The sequence below is a fragment of the Rhinatrema bivittatum genome, chromosome 16 (genome assembly GCF_901001135.1).
Source record: "Rhinatrema bivittatum chromosome 16, aRhiBiv1.1, whole genome shotgun sequence".
In the NCBI taxonomy this organism is placed as follows: domain Eukaryota; kingdom Metazoa; phylum Chordata; class Amphibia; order Gymnophiona; family Rhinatrematidae; genus Rhinatrema; species Rhinatrema bivittatum.
In genome coordinates, this window is record NC_042630.1 from 26716135 (window position 1) to 26731749 (window position 15615).

The window sequence follows — 15615 nt, forward strand, 5'->3', positions numbered from 1 at the left end:
TAATGCTAGGCTGACTACCGTAAATAATTTGTGTGGCTCTGAAGTTAAGATAGCAGCCTGCAACTTCCCCTCGTAAATCTGATTTCTGGTTAAGCTGTGGCAATGGAATCACATGGGCATGGCATTAAACCTCAACTCCACTTCTGAAGTGGGTCTTCCACAATGAGGAAGAACTTGGCCATATTTCGTTTTATATTTTCCACTCTCAGCTACTGGTCAATGACTGGGTGAGTCGCTCGCTCCAAATGTGTTTCATCTCATACTTAAGATATGATAGATTGAACTGGCTCTCCAGGGACAGCCACTGTAGGCCCTGACTCTCAGAGGATGAAGGCATCAAGGCTGACATCTAAGAGTACATGGGTTGAAGATGGCAAGGTACCAGGTCTGACATCAAGAGTTCAAGGGAAAAAAACCAATGGGGGTATCAAGGTTGAAAGTAACAGAAGGTATCAGGCTGAAGATGGTGGGGGTATCATGGATGATGATGTCAGGGGGTGTTGGGGCTCATGGCTGGAGTATTATGGTTGATAATGTTAGAGGGTTCCAGGTCTGATGGGACTATCAGGGTTAATAACCTTAGAGGATGAGGGTACAAGGATACTGATGTCAGTTGTTATCAGGGTTGATGACAGCAAAGGGCATCAGGCCTGACTCTCACTAAAGGTTGAGGGTATCAGGGCTGATGACGTCAAAGGGCAAGGTACAAGGGCTGCCGGGAGAGGAATTCATGTTCCCAGCCGCACTTCTTCTCTCAGGTTTATTTTATCCTTCCGCAGCCAAATTTTAACCAAACCCATAAACAGTGGAGAGTGGAAAAACAGACAACAGTCAGGTTAGGTTGTCTCTCCAGGGGCAGGAAGGGGGGGGGGACACTAAGCACCGCCTTGTTTTCCCGGCCAATCAGGGACCGCGCTGATAAAGGGAGGAAATGACGTCACAGTATCCCTCCGCCGCCGCGCAGTCCTTTCTTCCCTTTGTATCCCGGCGCGCGCAGAACCTCGCGCCTCCCCGTTACTGGCGCTCCCGCCCCGGGCCGGGCCCAGGCTGCCGTGCGAAGGCCGCCGTCCCACCTCAGGAGGAGGTGAGTGCCGGGAGAGGGAGGGAGAGGGGCTTCTGCTGAGACACGGCGGGAGGAGGCCGCGGACTGATCACCGCCCCTCCGCCTCCTCCCAACACCCGCAGTGCGGGATCCCGGCCACCGCCGCCGGGAGGAAGCGCCTGGAGTCGCCGCACTGGAAGTGCACTCCGTACTGCTCCTCCGCCGCTGCCGCCGCCATATTGGGCAGGCGGACTAATTTGTGTGTGCCTCCGTCTCGGGCTGAACATGTGAGCGGCCCTGAGGTGGAGTATCAGGGCCCGGGACCGCTGAGAACCTCTCCATGCTGTAATCTGCAACCCCTCGCCCCCATTGTGTCCCCGTATAGGACAGAGGACTGTAGCTAATGGGCAGCAGTGCTTGCACCGAGCCACATGCATCAACCTCTGCCTCTTTCACACACCATGAATCAAATCTCTGCACCAGATCCTAGCACCACTCCTCCCCCTTCTGCACCAGATACCAGCATCACTCCCCTATCCTGTACCAGATCCCAGTACCAGTCCTCCCAACTTGCACCAGATCCCAGTACCAGTCCTTCTCCCAACCTGCACTAGATCCCAGCACAAGTCCTTCTCTCCACCTGCACCAGATTCCAGCACCAGTCCTTCTCCCCACCTGCACCAGATTCCAGCACCACTCTCCTGTCCTGCACCCACTCCAAGCACCACTCTTCTCCATCCTGCACCAGATCCCAGCATTACTTCTCCACATCCTTGCACCACTTCCCTATCCTGAACCAGTCCTCCCCATTCTACACTGCATTCCACTATCTTCCCCAGTCCTGCATCAACTTCCAGCATTACTCCTTCCCTTCCTGCATCAAATCCCAGCATGCCTCCAATCCTACATCAAATTCCACTACCTTCTTCCATGTTGTATTAAATCCCAGCATGCGTTTCCCCCCCTGCTTTACGTCCCATCTTGATCAAATCCACAATCCTGCATAAATTCACCATCTCCCTCCCCTTTCTGCCTCAAATTCTAACACCTTGCTTCTCTTTACTCCACTATGGTGTATCAAATCTCACTACCTCCCCCATCCTACATTAAATGCCACCCCCTCTCCCCCCCTCCTGCATCAAATCCTACATCTTCTCCTGCTGTCTTACATTAAATCTCACCATCTCTTCCTTTATCCTCCATCAGTGTCGTTACCCTCCTTCCCTGCATCAGATACTGCTACCTTCTTTCACATTCTGCATCAAATGTCATTTTCACAATCCTGTATCAAACTTCACTGCCTCTCCTTCCCCTACATCAAATCCCACTACCTCCTGCATCCAGTGCCACCACCTTCTATGTAAAATGCACAGCAGTAGCATCCATTCCTGACACTTTAGGAGTGTCTGGCACTTTCCATTCCCTATGATTGTGTATTTAAGATTTGTAGCCTGTACTCAGCAACTTCTAGTAAAGCCACTGATATCTTCAATATTTTTTAATGACAGTATCTGTGATGGGGGTGAGAGAGGGAAAAGTAAATTACACTGCCAACAGTGAGAAAGCTCTTTGGGATTTATAAAAACATACAGCATACCATGCTGAGTCTGACCAAGGTCTATCCAGCCCAGCACTTGGGTAACTAGGAAGTATCTGGCAGATCCCAATGGGGAGATCCATTCCCAGAGTAAGAGGCGGCAAGCCCCAAGTCTACCTGGCTTATAATTGTTAATTGACCTGTCTTGCAGAAACTTCTCCAAACTGTTTCTTAAACTGGAATATACTACTAGCTGTGTCCCTATTCTCTGGCAAGAAAGTCAGCAACTTAATTGGGCTTTGATTGAAAGCAACAAATCTTAAATTTGATTTCAATCTGCCATTAGTTAGTTTCATGGAGTGTTCTCCTAACCTATCATTGGTTGATCAGGCAAATAACCATTTTTGATGAAATTGTTCTGTACCACTCATGGTTTTGTAAGCCTCTATCATATGATGGAGATAATGGCAGTATCTTTAGGGTGGGCACCGGATCTTCCTTAGGATTGCATTCTCCTTTCCAGTGCATTTTGGCTGGAAGCTACTTAAGCTGTGTTACCTTTTTGGGATCAACCTAAAATGGGGATTTGTGTGAACTTTCTAGTGGGACTTTCAGTGGGGTTGTAGTCTTTCCTCCCAGCCATATCATTCACTGTACTTTGTGTGAAGCGCGGCAGCTATGTAGCCACCAGTACTGATAAATGATAACGTTTTGGTGGCTCCTACTGCAATTTCTGCCAGACTGGCCACAGCCACCATTTTTATAACACCTCCTTGGCCCAGTCCACACTTCATTTGTTTGTACCTTGCATGGTATGCTGATGAGGGTCAGCACAGCAGCGTCTACATTAATGAGATTTGTAAAGGTGGGCATGGGAGGGTAGGTGGAGCTTTAAAACATACACAAGTCCTCCCAAAGAAAAAAAAAGGATCATAAGTGCCAACTGAAATTTGCAAATGATGCTTTTTCCATTTAATGTATCTGAGCTGGATGTGCAGATAAACCTATTGGATGGGATAGTTGAGATGTTAAGATTAGTCCAGGATTTCTGTTACTGATACAGTTTCGTACAGAAGAAATGAATGCAGGTGACTGCAGTGTGAGGAACATCACAAAAACCCCTGAAAGTTCATAAAACTAAAACACAAACCTTTCTGATTGAAGGAAGCACCTGTGTTGGTTCTTGTTTGCAACTGCCGGTCCTAAACAGAGAGAAACAAAGGCAGTGAATTTGGAACCATGACTGAATACTAGAACAGTTCAAATAAGCCTGATTCTGGGATCCCTAATGATAAACAGGGCTCACTCGCACTAGAAGCCCAAACTTGTTCGAGTGGCAGCTCACAATTGCAGAGAGTTGGAGAGAGGCCTGGAGCATGGCTCCTGCCAAGGACTGTTGCTGCTGTGGCTGGGCCAAGCAATTGTGGATGAATATTTGCGGGGCTATGACCAATTGAGCTGGAAGCCCAGAAGAAACAAGCGGAAACTGTTGAAACTCTGTTTCATTGGCATCTTCTGGACTAATCAGTATTTTCAGTTATAGATAAGGGCATGGCTGCCCAAATCTCTGCAAAGGCGGTTGCCCAACTCTGCCATTTTAGTGTTTCTGAGCTTTGGCACACTAAAGATTGCCATTCTGAATGACCCTGTGTTGTATGATGTGTTATTGGAGTCTCATCACCCGTAGGGTGTGGTCTGGTATCAGATGGGCAATAGATAAGATCAAACTAAAACTGTAACACAAGGACCATTTTACTCCATAATGTTACTTTAATTTAAATAGGCCTTTCACACAGGCCTTTTATGCTCAAGGCAGATTACAATAATATACTAGATCCCATAGACAAGTAATTTTGAATTATGTTTCAAATGTCTTTATTAAACAGTAATAAAACTTAAAAAAAATTGTCAAAACAAATTATGGTATTTTCTGTATACAACAATAATATATAAATACATTTTCCTTTATCCTTTCCGCTCCCCCTTCTCCATTCCCCTCTACTTCTGCCCCTAGAGGAAGCAATTTTTATTTATAATATAACGTATGTTGTCCCTCAGGCCAGCATACAAGATTAAATAATTCACATTCAAAAATATCATCAAAAGCAAACAATACACAACAATGTAAAACTTGAGCAATAGCATTCACGCCCAACCTGGGTACCCTAAGATGCACTTCACATCCGGTTAAACATTTAGATGTCTCACATCTTTACTTGATCGACATTAGATTTCATAGCTGTGGGGCCTTGCCTGTTAATATTCCTTCTTATGAGCTGGCAAGCCTTAATTTTTTAGCACAAGGTAAAGCCAAATGACAATCTTGACTTGAGCGCAGATTGTCATGATATTACACAGTATGATGGCCAAGTAATTCAGAGCACATCCTTTCAATATGCTAAACATGTACAGAATTTTAAAGTGCATACCCAACTTAATTGGCAGCCAATGAAAAGCAACCAGCAGCAGTGTAGTTATGTCCTGTATTTCATCCAACTGGTCCAAGAAAACAAAGAGGTAGGCGATCTATGATACCGTCAGGTGAACACAAAAGAATAGATGCCTGGATCTTTTCCAACACTTTATTGATGCAGAGACGTGTCAAGTAAACTGCCCAACTGGGCCAGCGATTTCACAGGAAGCCCCAGTTATGCTATGTTGTAATAGTTATGTTCTACGTAATCGCGCTCCTTGCGATAGTTCTGTTACACTGTAAACCGGTATGTTCTGTCTACTTTACAGGAATGTCGGTATATAAGAATTCAAAATAAATAAATAAATAGTCAAGGTGGGAAAGAACTGATCTAAGATCAGGTTGACATATAAATGGATGCAGTCGTCTGACCAGCTCTAAATTAAGAAATGCCTTCTTAACTATTTATTTATTTATTTAAAAACTTTTCTATACTGTCGCTAAGTTATATACCATCGCAACGGTTTACAAATAGGCACATAGACTAAGGTAAGTAAATGTAGGATATCGTACATTCTAACAGGTGCCAATAAAGTTCGGTTACAATTTCATAAATCATTGTTTGAGTAATGTTGGTCAAGTCCAGGTATATTGAGTTACTATCTCTTTGAGATATTACTTCTTAAAATGTAGGATTGAGTAAATTCATTCTCATCTGCATTACCCTGTACTTTCATTCTCTACCCTCCACACTCTACCCTCCACAATCTTTAGAGGGTGTGGAGCCATGTTTTTAAATTTTTCTTAAAAGTTTTGAGCATTACCCTGCTCTGCCATTCTTAAGGTAGAGTCTAGGATGATCCCCAATCTATGAACCTTTGACATGGCATTTTCTTAACATTGCCCAACTCTAAACAAGAACTGATTTACCCATCCACAGCAGTTTGGTTGTATTGGACTAAGTTTTAACTGGCTGGCTTACATCCACAAAACAGCTATATCCTTTCCAATGAACCAGTCAATGGAAAGAAAATGGAACATCTACATAGCTATGATTGGTGAGACCTAAATTCAAGGCAATAACTTAGTGGCTACAAAAAAAAATACAAAGAATAAACGACAATGGAAATCCTTGTGGGATGCCACATAGAAAAGACCATAGCTCTGAAAAACAAGACCCCAGTTTTACTCTAGGCTGTCTATTGGACAGGAAAGGAAGCAAACCATTTTGCCACCCAACCACTAAGTTATCCAATCTTTTAAGTAGCAACATGTGGTCAACTAAATCAAAGGTGGCTGAAAGATCTAATTGCGGTTAAAAAACAACCTGAGATCATCCAGTAATGCTGGTATCACAGTCTCCATACAGAAGCCTTTTGAAAAGCATAAGAGCAGACAAAAGGCTAACTAAATGTCTGTTGTAAAGGAACTTGAAGATACCCTGAAAAGTCCCTCACCCTTCTCCCTGCCCAAGGTGACCACTTTAAACAGCAATTATTTTTTTATATAATTCTGCATTTAAATATTTGTTAAGCTTACCCTTCTTTGCTTGGATTTTTACTTACTTTTCGAGTTATGATTAGTGTTTAAAGATTCCGAAGCACTTCCTATGTAATTACACTCGCTGATGCACGTCAAGCAAAGACAACCAAAGGGTGGATCTTCAACAGAGCGCCATGCAGGAGTCACACTGATGCAGCACAAGTGGCTGAAGAGCAGATCTTCAGTGTTACACTGATACACGTACAGCATAAATATAGCACAGAAGAAGGGACCTGGAAAGCAGACTTTTCAAACTCGGGACACATCTATATGTGTGGTCTGGAATCTATTTATTTATTATCCGCCCTTCCTGCGTTAAGAGCGGGGCACAATGTGAACATACATAAATGAAGCGGATAGGGACAGAGCGAGGTACAATATGGATAAGTAGAACAGCATATTACATCATCCATTATGGAGGATCAACATCTAGAAGCATTGGAGTTGACTCTATCGAAACAAGGAGCAAGTAGAGTGGCCACTAGTCGGCTAAATAGAACTTCCTGAGGAGGGATACGTAAGGGGTGATACATTATCACTTAGGTTTGGGAATGCTTGAAGAGGAAAATTTTTATGGTTTTTTTAAAGAATGTTCTTTCTCGGAGGCATCTTATTTTCTTTCGTAGGCAGTTCAATAGGAGAGGGTCTGCAGAGAAGAAAGTGTGTTCTCTGATTTCATCAAGGTGGGTAAGCTTTGTAGATGGGACATCTAATAGCATTAGATTTGCTGACCTGAGAGGTCGGGTGGGAGAGTGGATTTTTAGTATTGAGGAGACCCATGGGGAGTGTAAATTGTCATGGCAAGCTTGTATTGTATACGGTATGAGATTGGGAGCCAGTGTAGTGACCCAAGGACAGGAGTGATATGTTCATGAATATGCATGCTAGTTAGAAGTCTTGCTGCTGGGGACTTCTGCTGAAACCAAGAGCTCCCGGCAAGACTAAATCCGCTTGAATAACTTGTTACTTGTTAGTAAGTAAGCTGCTCGCTTACTTACTAACACCCACCGCCATGAACACATCACACCAGTGCTCATGTACCTTCACTGGCTGCCGGTAGCTTCTAGGATTCTATTCAAAGTTCTCACCCTCATCCATAAGTCGATTTACAACCAAGATATGCAATGGTTCTCCGATCAATTCTTCTTCCACACGTCAAAGAGACCAATAAGAAAAATACACCAAGCCAAACTCGCGTCTTCTTCACTTAAACACATCAAACACGTTGCTACAAGAGACCGCGCTTTCACTATTGCGGGAACCAATATCTGGAACAAAATGCCCACAGACCTGCGTCTTGAACCCTGCCATAAAAAATTCAAGCAGAACCTCAAAACTTGGCTGTTCGAACAAGCATACTCACAATGATCTTCCCCATTTTCTGAAACACCTATTACTTGTTCTGCATCTCCGATCGATCGATTATGATTATATTATTATTATCAATTGATTATGATTATCTTGAAGTTAATTTGATTAGTGCTTAACTATGTCATTAATTTGTTCTTAATTGATTTATTATGTTCACATGAGTTTATTCTCTTTTTGAATGTAAAGCTTGTTGCTGATTTACTGTTGATTGTGAACCGAGGTGATGTTATTAACGTGCCGCAGTATATAAAAAACTTCGAAATAAATAAATCATCTGTCAACAATTTTGGTACTAAACATTGCGGATCTCAAAGTTAGTGACCCGCTATGGTGGCGAAACGGAAAAATCCGGATCTTCAACAATTTTCTTATTCTAAACTGGAAGGAGAAAAAACAGAGCACAAGCGCGACCAGGCCTCAGGGGAGACCTATGAGCCAACGCCCGAACACGCTTCACCTTCTGATTTATCAGAACTCCCCTCCAGAACTGAACTTGGAGAATGGTTTATAGAATTACGCGCTGATTTAAAACAATATAAACAAGATTTACTCCTATCGATATCGGAGGTAAGAGAGGACCTGGCCGCCATGGGATCGAGGGTAGACTAGCTTGATACACAGATGGAACGGCAGGAAGACTCTGCGCAGAAAATGAGAGATTTAGAGCAAAAGTTAAGGGCGGAACAGGAGGTCCTCGCAGAGAAATTGGAAGACTTAGACAATAGCTCGAGGCGGAACAACCTTAGGATCCGGGGAGTTCCGGAGATGCAAGAGTATGTAGACTAACGCCATAGCGAGACAAACATCTTTAGATTTTTGCTGAATTCGCCGCTAGCGGAGCGGTCAGAAGATCCAGAAATGGTATCAGTTTAAAATAGAGAGAGCACATTGCGCCCAGGGGGTGAAAACCGCAGAACGCCCGAGAGATATAGTGATTTGCCTTCATACATATACTGAAAAGGAACAACTATATGCAATCTCATGGAAGCGGCGATACTGGACTTGGGAAGGACATAAAATCCTTATTTTTAATGATCTAGCTGCGGTAATACGGCATAAGCGATATGACCTTAGAGCAATAACAACGCTGCAGGAGAAAAATCTGCGATATCGCTGGACATTTCCTTTCGGTTTCTTTTTCACAGTGAAAGGCAAATCATATCGGTCAAAACTCTAATTGAGGCGACAGAGGCCTTCACTCAAGCGAACCTGCCGATCACCTTTGCGGCAAAATGTACAGAGGGCACTTCGTATAAAGCAGCAGCAACCCCGCGCTGGCAGAGGGCAGGTCATCATAAAAGATTGGAACGCCAAAGTGGGACTCTAAAATCTCCCGGACAGTCAACTAATGGATCAAGGAAGGATCAAGAAGGTGAAACCTGATGGAGACTTTTGATGGTCAATAACAACTGGACAATTTCAGGAACACATTACATGACACACATTTGCAATCATTTGCTTTTTCATAATCAAGCGGAAATAAACAGCGGTAGCTACCTGGGAAAGGTTAGATACTTCGCCTGGAAATGAGAGCTGGACAGAGCCAGCTTGGAAGCAGCCCACTTTCTGGTGTGACATACCCCTGGTGAAGGGAGGTATCCAAGAGATTTTTTCAGTGGATACAGTAAACACGGAAGGGGTGGGATTGGGAGGGGATCTTCTCCATGAGCTCCAAGGGCACTGTTGTTATATTTGTTTTAAACATATTTTGAGGTCAAATGTTTGGGGGGCTAAACATGTTTTATTATATTCCTACTATATACAGGGATGACTGCAGTGAAGGTTTGGTCCCTTAATGTTAAGGGTTTGAATTCCCATAAGAAAAGACAGTTACTGCAATGGGATTTAATTAGGCAAAAAGTGGCCATAGCACTAGTTCAAGAAACGCACTTAAGAAAAAGACACGAACGAGTACTTCAAGTGCAGAGTTACCCTAATCAATATCTAGCTGCCAGCACCCAAGGCTCTAAATATGCAGGTGTAGGTATCCCAGCAAGTTACATATGAATATATATCTCATATATCAGATCCTCAAGGGCGGTATCTTTTACTGAAAATTAAAATTGGAAAGAGGTACTAACTTTGCTGAGTATTTATGCACCCAATATGGATCAGGGTCAATTTTTTTTTTTTTATTTATCATCTTTTAACAATTATACAAAACAAAACTTTTGCATTGGAAATACAAAGAATCTCAGTATAAGAAATAATCATGATGTAATTAAACAAAGAAGTCATAAACCCTCTTAACCCAGAGAGTTTTGAATACTTCTTACTTAAATTCCTCTATTACATAGGAAAATGTGGAGAGAAAGGAAACATTATAGAGGAGTATTATAAGAAACAAGAAAATACTTTAGCTCCTGATTTCTACCCCAATCTAATTCTCCCTTTATGGTTCACTAGGAGGTCTTCTCCCATTCAAAAAGACCCGTAATTGATCAGGTAAAAAAAATATGTGAGTATTCCTGGCCAGTTTAATGATGCACTTGCAAGGGTCAATTTTTGAGATTGTTAGATGCGGTAGTAGAACGATATGCAGAGGGGCAAGTAATATGGGAGGGGAGATCATAATTTAGTCAGAAACTCAAGACTGGACACATCCAATTATAGATTGGCGGTGAGCTGGAAAGCTAAATCCGAGTTAACTTCACTCATGTCCAGATGGGGGCTAGTAAACATTTGGAGGCAGCGCTTCCCCACTTCTAGAACCTACACTTTTTATTCTAATCCACAAGGAACATACTCAAGAATTGACTTTATCCTTGTAGACAAAACTTTACAAAATTGGGTGATGGATGTGGGGATTTGGGGACATTACATGGTCTGACCATGCTCCTGTTTGGGTCACATTGCAGCAGCTATGCCCAGATCATGGAATGAGATACTGGAGGATGAATGGTTTATTGCGAGATGATGTACATTGCCACTTGGTGTCTGATGTTCTGAAAGATTACTTCAGGGTGAATACTGGTACAGTGGAGTCAGCGGGGATCCTCTGGGAATGTTCTAAGGCAGTCATGCAGGGCAGTCTTATTGCACAAGCTACGGCATTAAAAAAAAAAAAAAAAAAAGGGACTGAAAGGCGTAAAACCGAGCTATTATGAGACATATCTCATCTATCACACTGCCACGCAGCTACTTTGGATAATACCACACTCCAGAAATTACGCTCTGCTCACAGTGAACTAAACATTATAGAATCTTCCCTGATTGCGCATGCCTTGGAGTGCACGAAACAAAGGTTCTTTGAGGGAAACAAAGCAGGAAAGGTTTTGGCTAGGAAGCTAAAGCAGCTGTCCCTACAAAATAATATAGCTAAAATTAAAAACACTCAGGGTCATATCTTAACCTCAACACCGGATATCAGAGACTGCTTTACTACATTTTATTCCCTATTATATAGTAAGGACGGATCTATAACATCAGATTCCATAGCTAACTATTTGCAATCGGTATGTTTGCCCACTTTAACAGAATCGCAAATACAACTTCTAGATGAACCAATTAGCACTATAGAAGTTATAGCGGCCATTAAATCTCTCAAGTCAGGAAAGTCGCCAGGCCTAGACGGCTTTGCAAGCTGCTATTATAAAAAGTGTTTCCCTTGGTTAGTAGGACCCTTAACAGAATTTTTCAATAGTATACGGGAGGGTGTATCCCTACCCGCCCATTCAAATGTGGCTGGCATAACAATTATCGTGAAGGCAGGGAGGGACCCAACACAGTGCGGGTCTTACCATCTAATATCTCGCATTAATATAGATTTAAAAATTCTAGCGAAAGTGTTAGCGGGATGCCTAAATATGATTCTTTCTCAAATAGTGCATAAAGATCAGGTGGGATTTATCCCTCAACGGATGGCGGTGGATAATATTCGCAAGGTCACAGATATGTTATGGTGGGCCAAAAAGGAGCACATACCCCTCATATTATTGTCCATTGACGCTGAAAAAGCGTTTGACATGGTCCATTGGGACTTCTTATTTGCAGCTTTGGATAAAATGAGCTTTGGTTCTTTCTTTATGACCTGGGTAAAAGAATTATATACAGACCCATTGGCTAGAATTAAGGTCAATGGGAGGGTATGGTGATCCATTTTCAGTACAAAGGGGGACACGTCAGGGATGTCCGCTGTCTCCACTGCTGTTTGCACTCTTTCTTGAACCGCTTACTACGAAAATCAGAGAATCTGCAGGAATTGAGGGGATACAGAAGGGAAACTTAAATTTGAAAATTTCTCTCTTTGCGGATGATATTCTGCTGTCTTTAACCAATCCTGTACAGTCTCTTCAGAGTGCTACTGCTGAACTTCAAGCTTTCAATGCGGTCTCTGGTTTCCGCAAACCATCAGACGATAACAGAACTCAGATACCAATATCCATTCAAATGGGCATCTACATCTATTAAATATCTGGGAGTCCATATTGGGCCCGATGTGAAAAACCTGTTTCAGCTCAATTTTACCCCCCTGATCCATACAATAGAACAGCTCTCCTGGATGGGACGCGTTGCTGTAATGAAAATGAATGTCTTACTCAGACTATTGTATTTATTTATCACCCTGCCAATATTTATTAGCTCCACCATTTTACGATCTTGGTAAAAAAAAAACCAACTTGATTTTATCTGGCGAAAGCGACCACCAAGGATCTCACGACGGCTATTGTACCAACTCTGGGCTCAAGGCGGATTAGGAGTACCGAACTTAGAATGATACTATGCAGCGGCTCAGTTTACAGCAATTCCCGACATGCATAGACATACCACAGCTAAACAATGGGTGTCTTTCGAAGAACAAATAGTGGGAGGAATGCCGTTGAGAACTATGCCATGGCAGCCTAGGGGCACCTGGATTATCAGTGGGGACTTACCCATCTCCCTAGAGACTACCATGACTATCTGGTATAAATGGAAAATGCGCATGGTGGGTAACAGAGATTACCACCACTCCACACATCTTTTATTTAATAAGCTTTTCCCACCAGGGAGCACTAACACCTCATTTAGGGCTTGGCGAGGGCAGGGAATTAGTAGAGAGGAACATCTCTTGAAGGGAGGCTCTGTCATGAAGTGGGGTGACATACAAACCACTTACCAATTACCTGATAGTGACTATCTGGCTGGTCACCAAGTATTGCACTTTTTGAGATCTTTGATTATAGCCCCTTCTATTAGTCAAGGAAAAACCTTACTTGAGCATTATTGTGAGGATATAGATAAAAAACGGGGAATGGTTTCTAAATTATATGCAATTCTACTTGGTTCTGAGAAACAACCCTACCCTCATATCACTGCATGGGCAACTGATTTGGGACACCCCTACACTCCGGAGGTGTGGGATCAAATCTATGATGCAGCACGTAAATGTTCGATATCTACAGCCTTGCAAGAAAATTACAAAGTGGTATCTTACTCCTTATACCTTACACCGCAGATATCCAACAGTTAGTAATTTGTGCTGGAGGAACTGCGGGCAGATAGGAACTCCACCATATCTGGTGGAGTTGTGAAAAGATACATAGATTCTGGGAGGTGATAATCCATTGGGTGGAAATGTTATTGAGCTTGAGCAATTTACTTGGATGCAGGTCTGGTACTGCTAAATGTCCCCAACCAGGCACTGAAGAAATCACAGAAACTGTTTTGTCAACAAGTATTTATTGCAGCAAGGATAGCCATTGCAGGACTTTGGAAATCGGCAACTATACCACCACTTCAACTTGTACAACAAAAAGTACACTTCTATTGCAGAATGGCTGTCATCTCAGCTGCTCTCCATGATGGGACATCTAAATTTCATGATATATATGGGATCCCTACTTACAATGGGAAAAAGCTACACAGGTTTAACCATGCGGGATTTTCCCTCATGTCTCTTTGTTATAAAACCCACTTGTGTATCTGTCGGGACTGGACAGACCTCATATTTTACTGTTTGTGAGCTCATTGGGGGGGGGGGGGGGGATTGGAGGAGGGAGGATATGTTTTACATATAAACTGACGTTCAGTTTGTTCTTACTCTTATTATATACTGTATGACGATCAATAAAAACTAATTTAAAAAAAAGAAGTCTTGCTGCTGAGTTTTGTATGATCTGAAGAGGTCGGGTTGCATATAAAAGTAGACCTGCTAGGGAGAGAGTTACAGTAGTCTACCCAGAGAATAATAAGGATTGGAGGACCGACCAGAAATCAGAATGTTCAAGAAGGAGCTTGAGATGACAGAGTAGATGTAGTTTGTGGAAAGGATGCATTGGTAATGGCTTTTATATGGTCGCGCATAGAGAGAAAGGGGTCCGTTTTGACTCTTAAATTGCATACAGTTTGGGAGATCGTGATGGAATGAGTATCAAATGAGAACTTGTTGGGTGTGTTGTCAACAGGTAAATGTGATAAAACAATGATTTCTGTTCTAAAGATATTGAGAGCTAATTTAGTGCTGTGAAGCCATTTTTGGATGGCTCCTTGGACAGTGGATAAGGAATGATTCTGTAAGGGCCCATGTTTCTTTCAGAGGAAAATGAATTGGATATTATCAGCATAGATCTTATAATGAACTCTTAAGTCCAGTGAGGGTGCGGCATAATGATGTTAGGTAGATGTTAAATAATGCAGCAGAGAGAGCAGAACCTTAGGGTACCCCAGAGCTCAGTGACGATACGGAGGACGTAAAAGAGTCGGTATGGACTTGTTGGGTCCTGTTACTGAGGTACGAGGAGAACCAGTATAGAACAGAGTCAGTTATACCAATTAATTGCAATCTGGAAAGTAAGATAGGGTGGTTTACTGTGTCAAATGCAGAGGAGATGTCGAGATATAGAAGTAAGGCTGAACCCCGGTCGAAACCTCATGTCACCGTGTCAGAGCTGGAAAGCAGTAATTCAGTGATGTGATATTTCCTAAACGAGAATTGATGTTGGTTAAGGATATTATTGGAATCGATATATTTGCAGAATTGGTGGAGAACTTCATTTTCTATGCCTTTGGCCATGAACGGTAGAGATGAGATTGCTAGGTAAGAGTGGGATCCGCTGATGTTTTTTTTTTTTTTATTAATATGGGCCGGACTGAAGCCTGTTTTAGAAGGTCTGGTATGGCACCATGTTGTAGAGACGAATTAATGAAATTGGAAATGAAAGGGGCAATGTCGAGTTTAATTAGTTTTAAGTAGTGTAATATGGCATGGGTTTAGGAGAATCATACCATTAAGAGTAATATTTCGCAGTAACTCCGTAGCCAGTCTAGAAAGCTTGTAGGGACTGCTCATGTGGGATGCGTAACAGGTCTATATGCCCAGGACATGTCTCCTAAGACCCTTTTAAAATATGTCATACTGGGTCAGACCGAGGTCCATGGAGCCCAGAATCCTGTCTCCGTCAGTGGCCAGTTTGGACCACAAGTACCCAGCAGTTTTCAAAATGTAGATCTGTTTACTGGTGCACACTCCCAGCGATAGCATTAGTTTTCCCAAGTCTACCTGGCTAATGTGTTATGGACTTTTGCTGCAGGAACTTATCCAATCCTCTTTTAAACCTGCTGTGCTAGTTGTCTTAACCACGTGCTCTGCAACAGATTCCACAGCTTAATTGTGCGCTGAGTGAAAAATATTTTCTATGATTTTGGTTTACATCTGCTAGTTGTTAGTTTTATGGCGTACCCCCATATTTTAGTATTATATGAAAGGGTAAATAATCATCTTTTATTGAC

At 42.6% G+C, this 15615-nt stretch overlaps 1 protein-coding gene across 4 annotated transcripts in view; it reads left to right on the forward strand.

The window, feature by feature from the left end:
• The first annotated feature begins 942 nt into the window (after positions 1-942).
• Positions 943-15615, forward strand: part of POGZ (pogo transposable element derived with ZNF domain) — a 62193-nt gene continuing 47520 nt past the window's right edge. For all 4 annotated transcript variants that reach the window (XM_029580277.1, XM_029580280.1, XM_029580279.1 and 1 more), the window contains exon 1: positions 943-1084. The gene's annotated coding sequence lies outside the window, so the exon portion shown is untranslated. The remainder of the gene's footprint in view (positions 1085-15615) is intronic.